This window comes from Tupaia chinensis, unplaced genomic scaffold (assembly GCF_000334495.1).
Source record: "Tupaia chinensis unplaced genomic scaffold, TupChi_1.0 Scaffold000077_1, whole genome shotgun sequence".
Taxonomy (NCBI): domain Eukaryota; kingdom Metazoa; phylum Chordata; class Mammalia; order Scandentia; family Tupaiidae; genus Tupaia; species Tupaia belangeri.
This window is the reverse complement of record NW_006159538.1, coordinates 238090-243943: the sequence shown is the minus strand read 5'-3', so window position 1 is coordinate 243943 and position 5854 is coordinate 238090. Positions and strand designations below refer to the sequence as shown.

At 40.8% G+C, this 5854-nt stretch overlaps 1 protein-coding gene across 2 annotated transcripts in view; it reads right to left on the bottom strand.

Moving 5' to 3' along the window:
- SPTY2D1 (SPT2 chromatin protein domain containing 1) overlaps positions 1-5854 on the bottom strand; it is a gene marked incomplete in the record, with an annotated part of 45427 nt that overhangs the window by 17934 nt on the left and 21639 nt on the right.

The following is a 5854-nucleotide window of genomic DNA, read 5'->3' as shown; positions in this document are numbered from 1 at the left end:
GACCAGCAGATGGCATAATGGTTATAGTGCTGGACTTGCACATAGTCAACCATAGTTCAAGAGCTGGACCTGATGGCTTAAAATTTATGCCAGGTGCATGTGCGTGCACGTCCAAAATCCTGAAGAGATTGGAGGAGAAGGAATTGAAATGTGGCCATCCCCTCTGGAGTGTGATCTCTCACTTTCTGTCTCTCTGTCTCTCTCTGTCTCTGCAAGCACATGCAACCTATAGCAAAAATCTCTCTCAAAAAAAGAAAAAAAAGGAGGAAAAGGGTCATGAATTAATGAATCTGTAGGTAGCCTCTGAAGGTGGTGAAGGCAAGGAAATGAGTTCTCTTAGAAAACCTCCAGAAGGTGCTATTACCTTTACTTTAGCCCCTGTGAGACCTGTGGACTTATGACCTCCAGAACTGTAAGAGCTTTCATTTGTATTGTTTTAAGCCATTAAGTTTGTAGTTTTTTGTTATAGCAGCATTAAGAAAATAATACATGTAGCACAGTATCCAGGTGTAGCAGTAACACCCTGTTGGCTTGAAAACACACTGGACAGGCATTGGGTCTGCTTGTGGGTCTCTGAGACCTGAAAGTTGACAACATTTTTGTGCCAGGAGGTTGTGCTCAGTAACTCTGCAGTTGTCACCATGTCACAAAACATATATTGAATCACATCATAAATGCTATGGGTATCATTTAGATTACCATGAGGAAAAGAGAAAAATAAAGTTGAGAGGCTCATGGACTTTCAAAGAAGGCAAGAAAAGATGATTGGTCTGAAGGCTGAGCTATATCATAAACAGCACCATGTTGAGAAAATACAAATGAAAAAGACTATCAAGATGCATGAAAAGAGGAACACCAAACAAAAGAATGATGAAAAGACTCCATAAGGAGCAGTACCTGCCTGTCTTTTGGACAGAGAAGGACAGTCCTGAGCTAAAGTACTTTAAATGTGATTAAATGAAAATGGAAAGCAAAAACGGGAAAATGGGAAGTCCCTCTACCCAAAGTTTGAGTCCATGGACAAACAGAAGTATTAAAAGTTATTCAAACAAGAAAGAGAAAGAAGAAGAAATCAAAAAGGATGGTTACAAAGTCTACTTTGTTGGAGATGGCTTTATTAGAAAACCACCTAAATATGAAAGATTCATTAGGCCAATGGACTTTCATATCAAGAAGGCCCACGTAACACATCCTGAACTGAAAGCCACCTTTTTTCTGCCAATACTTAGAGTAAAGAAGAATCCTTCATTCCCACTATATACAAATTTGGGTGTTACCACCAAAAGTACTGTCACTGTGTTCACCACACATGAACGAGTTGGGCCTTGTGACACAAGGAGGCAAGCATATTTGGAGGAAATATGCCCAAGTTACCAACAATCCTGAAAACAATGGATATATAAATGATGTCTCACTGATTTGATAGCAGTTTCATACAAGTAACTCCTTGTAATTTTTGAAGATGAGACAAATCTGGAAAACTACCATGACTGTGATGTTTCTGAATACCACCAGTCTTGCATGTCTTCTGCAGTCATCAAAAGATTATTTATTAAATTGTACAAAAACATTAAAGTGGCCAAGTTTTTTTGTTTGTTTGTTTGTTTGTTTAGAGAGAATGATTTTTGTGATAGGGCATGTGTGCTTGCTGGAGAGAGAGAGACAGAGAAACAGAAAGTGAGAAATAACCCCCCAGAGGGGATGGCCATGCCACAAGCCCTTCTCCTCCATTCTCCTCTCAGGATCTGTGTGGCATGTGTGCATATGTGCCTGGCATGAGTTTCAAGCCACTGGGTCCAGGATTCAAACTGTGGTCAACTATGTGGAAGTCCAGTGACATAACCATTGTGTCATCTGGTGGTGTTGTTGTTGTTTTTTAAACAAAGCAAAACAAAACAAAACACACACTAGGCATGTATTCAGACTTTCAGGATCCTGAGGAATTGGAAGGCTAGAGAAAGGGGGATTGCAGTGTAATGGACCTTGTCAAAGTTTCTTCTCTCTCCTTTCCCTCTCCCTCATATGCACTCATATTCTCTCTGTCATAAAGAGTAAGAACAAAGAACTAATGCATGTATATACCACTGACTTTGTATACAATGCATTTTTGTACATATATATTATATGTGTATATGTATTCATATATACAAAGGGTCTTCAAAAAGTTCATAGAACACACGTATCATAAAAATACATAGGTTTAAAAATATTGTGTGTCAAAATGTACTTCTACTTTAATTCTATTTTTATGAACTTTTAAAAGTAACTTTGTGTGTGTGTTTCAAATTCTTTTTTATTATCAATATATTAATAGTCATTGTCATACCTATTGTTTCCTCTTGCAGTGATATTTAGAGAAGCAGTGATAAAATAGCATTCCATTGTTGGGCTAGCAGAGATATTTGGGCTAGTTAAGACACATGGCAAAGACTCAGGGTTTCCTCCTTTACCTTGCCCTTGAGTAATAAGGAGACAGTCAAGGGTATGGAGCTGGCTTCTTAGACCTCTTCCTAAGGATACAATTGCTTAACCATAGAATTTTGCACATGGATAAATGTGTGCTACAGAACATGCCCTCTAGGAACTTTCGAAGTCCCCAAATGGCATAGGTCTGATCTTCTTTCTAACAGTTTAAGTGATGTATGCCTTGTTTTTCACAGCTATTTCATGAGAACGCCTCCCTGTCCCCATTTGGACATGGCCATGCAATTTACTTTGGTCACTGAGCTAGTGATCTCTATGCAGGTCACGAGCTTGAGCAATTCAGCACACTCCCTTGTATTTCTGCCACCACCCTGAGAGAATGCTGAGAGACATTTGAAGCAGTCATTTGGCTAATATAAAATGTGAAGCTAAATTACCCCAGCTGACCTGCAAACCTGTCAGCTACAATAGAAAATAAAATAGCTTGTTTATACCACTGAAATTTTAAATTTGTTATGTAAAAATAGTTGACTATTAATCAGACCAAGAGTTTACTCCTCTCCACTCTTAATTTATTCATTCATTCATTCATCTATATACTCAAAATTCTTGATCTACTGTGATTCAAGTCATGGCTAAAACTGCACGTAAGCATACTTGAAGCATATTTGAAATACTAACCTGCCCATCTCTCCATTCCAAAAAAATTATTGAAAAGCAATAGTAAATCTGACTTTTTCTTGACAAACTCCTCCCTATTATTCTCCCTCAAATTCAGTCTCTGAAATTTCCAAGACACTTAGCATATTTGGCTTTTTAAAAATACTTTTGGAGGGACCAGCAGGTGGTGTGGTGGTTAAGGTACAGGACTCCCACATGGCAGACCACGGTTAGAGTCCCAAACCTGGTGACTTGCTTTCTCACTGCCACCCCCCCATCAAATAAAAATAATAATTTTAAAATTATTTTAATAAAATGAATTGTTTTATTCAACTTTATTTATTTTTAAATTTGATTTATTTTAATTTGACCAGAGAGAGACAGAGAGAGAGAAAGTGAGAAAGTAAGCCACAAGGTCCAAGACTTGACCTGTGGTCAGTTATGTGGGGGTGTCCAGCGCTTTAACCACCAAGCCACCTGCTGGTCCCTATTTCTTTCTTTTACTGTGACCAGAGAAGGAAAGAGAAAGTGAGCGAGTGAATGGGAGAGAGAGAAAGAAAGAGAGAAAGCTGCCAGGTCCAGGACTCGAACCATGGTTGGTCATGTGGGAGTCCAGTGCTTTTAACTACCACGCTACCTGCTGGCCCCCGAAAAGTGGTTCTTCTAAACAAACAAACAAACAAACATCTTAAAAACAAAGCAAAACAGGGTGAGCAGGCTGGCTGCTATATTGGAATCATTACCGCATCATCCTTGCTGATGTATGATATCCAGAAAGAACAGTACTGTTTATCCCAGGGCTTACCAGAAATGTCTTGTTACAATGTCTAGCTTAGGAGTGCCCATTACTTCAGAACTTAAAAGCTTAGCAAAATATCAAAAATATAAATAAAATTTGAGCATAGTCATAGAATCATTAACTTTTGTTTTGAGGTTTCTGCTAAGGGCACACGTGCTTGCTCAAGAGAGAGAGAGAAAGAGAGCGAGAGAAAGTGAGAAATCACCTCTTCAGAGGAGACGGCCATGCCATAATCCCCTCTCCTCCATTCTCCCATGACAGGCGTACATGCATATGTGCCTGGGACCGGGAACATGGTCATCTATGTAGGAGCCCAGTGCCTTAGCCACCATGCCACCTACTAGCTGCAATCCATTAACTTTATTTTTAAAATTATTTTATTTAAGTTTATTTATTTATTTTAATTTGACCAGAGAGGGACACAGAGAGAGGGAAAGTGAGAAAGCAAGCCACTTGGTCCAGTATTTGAACCGCAAGTCCAGCACCCTTAACTGCCACACCAAATCATTAACCTTTAATTCTGCCAAGTAAAGACACCAATTTTAGCAACATACCACTACTAGCACCATAATTTCATTATAATATTTTTAACTGGGGCCAGCAAGTGGCGTAGTGATTAAGGCACCAGGCTTCACATGGCTAATTGTGGTTTGAGTCCTGGACCTGGTGGCTTGGAAAACATGCTGGTTGGATGTCCGTGCACGCTTCAAATTCCAAGAGGAGAATGGAGGAAAAGGGAATGCAGGGTAGCCGTTACCCTGGGGGATAATTCCTCACTTTCCCTCCCTGTGTCTCTGTCTCTCTCTCTGGCAAGCATCCACACACTCAATAGCAAAAACCTTATATAAACAAATCACACACACACAAACACACACCAGCAGGTGGCATGATGTAAGGTACTGGATCCCACATGGACAACTCAGCAGTTCTAATCTCAGACCCAGAGGCCTGAAAACATGCCATGAGTGTGTGCATGGGTGTCCAAAATCCTGAGAGGAGAATAGAGAAGAGATTGCAGTATGGCTATCCTCTTGGGCTTCTCCCTTCCCCTCCCTCTCTCTCTGGAAAGTGAATATACTCTACAAAAAGAGTTTTTTCTTTTTTTTTTTTTTTTTGCAAATCTTAAAAAAAGATTAACTCCAACAAAATGGGAAAGATTCTCAGAATTACGGATAATTGTTCAAAATTGAGTAAGTCTGACTGTAGGAAAAACAATACCCTTACTTTTGTCATTTTGCCAAAAGACTGACTGAAACTTTACAAAAGACAGGCACTAATCAATAGAAGAGCATCTGGGAAAACAACTTTCTAATCTTTCATTACACATACTCTGTTCTTCTGCATTTTTGGAGAAGTTTTTGCTATAGGGTGTGTGCGCTAACCAGAAAGAAAGAGACAGAGAGACAGAAAGCAAGAAATCACCCCCGCAGGGGGGATGGCCACACTGCAATCCCTTCTCCTCCATTCTCCTCTCAGGATCTTGGGCATGCATGCACATGCGCTCGGCGTGAGTTCAAGCCACTGGGTCTGGACTCAAACCGCGGTCGACTACATGGGAATTCAGCAGCATAGCCATTACGCTAACTGCTGGTCCCTCTTCTGCAGTTTTTAATGTGCACAGCTTAGCTCCTTAGCCCAGTCTCTAAACCTCAGCACTCTGAGCTAGGTAATTCCTTACTGTGGGGGGCTAACCTGTACACTGCAGGCAGTTTCCCTGGCCTCTACTTACTAGGCGCCAGGAGCAGCCGCCACCACCCCCCCCCTCAGCTGTGACAAAAGAAAATATCCCCAGACACTGCCCTGGGAGGCAGAGGAGGGGAGTAAAACTGTCCCTGGCTGAGAATGGTTAAGCTGATTTAGAAAGTTTAAAGCAAGAATTTCATCACTTGGGGTGGGGGGGGTGGTTAAGGGGGCTGGACTCCCACAGGGCCAACTGCAGTTTGAGTTCTAGACCTGGCATCTTTCGCTCTT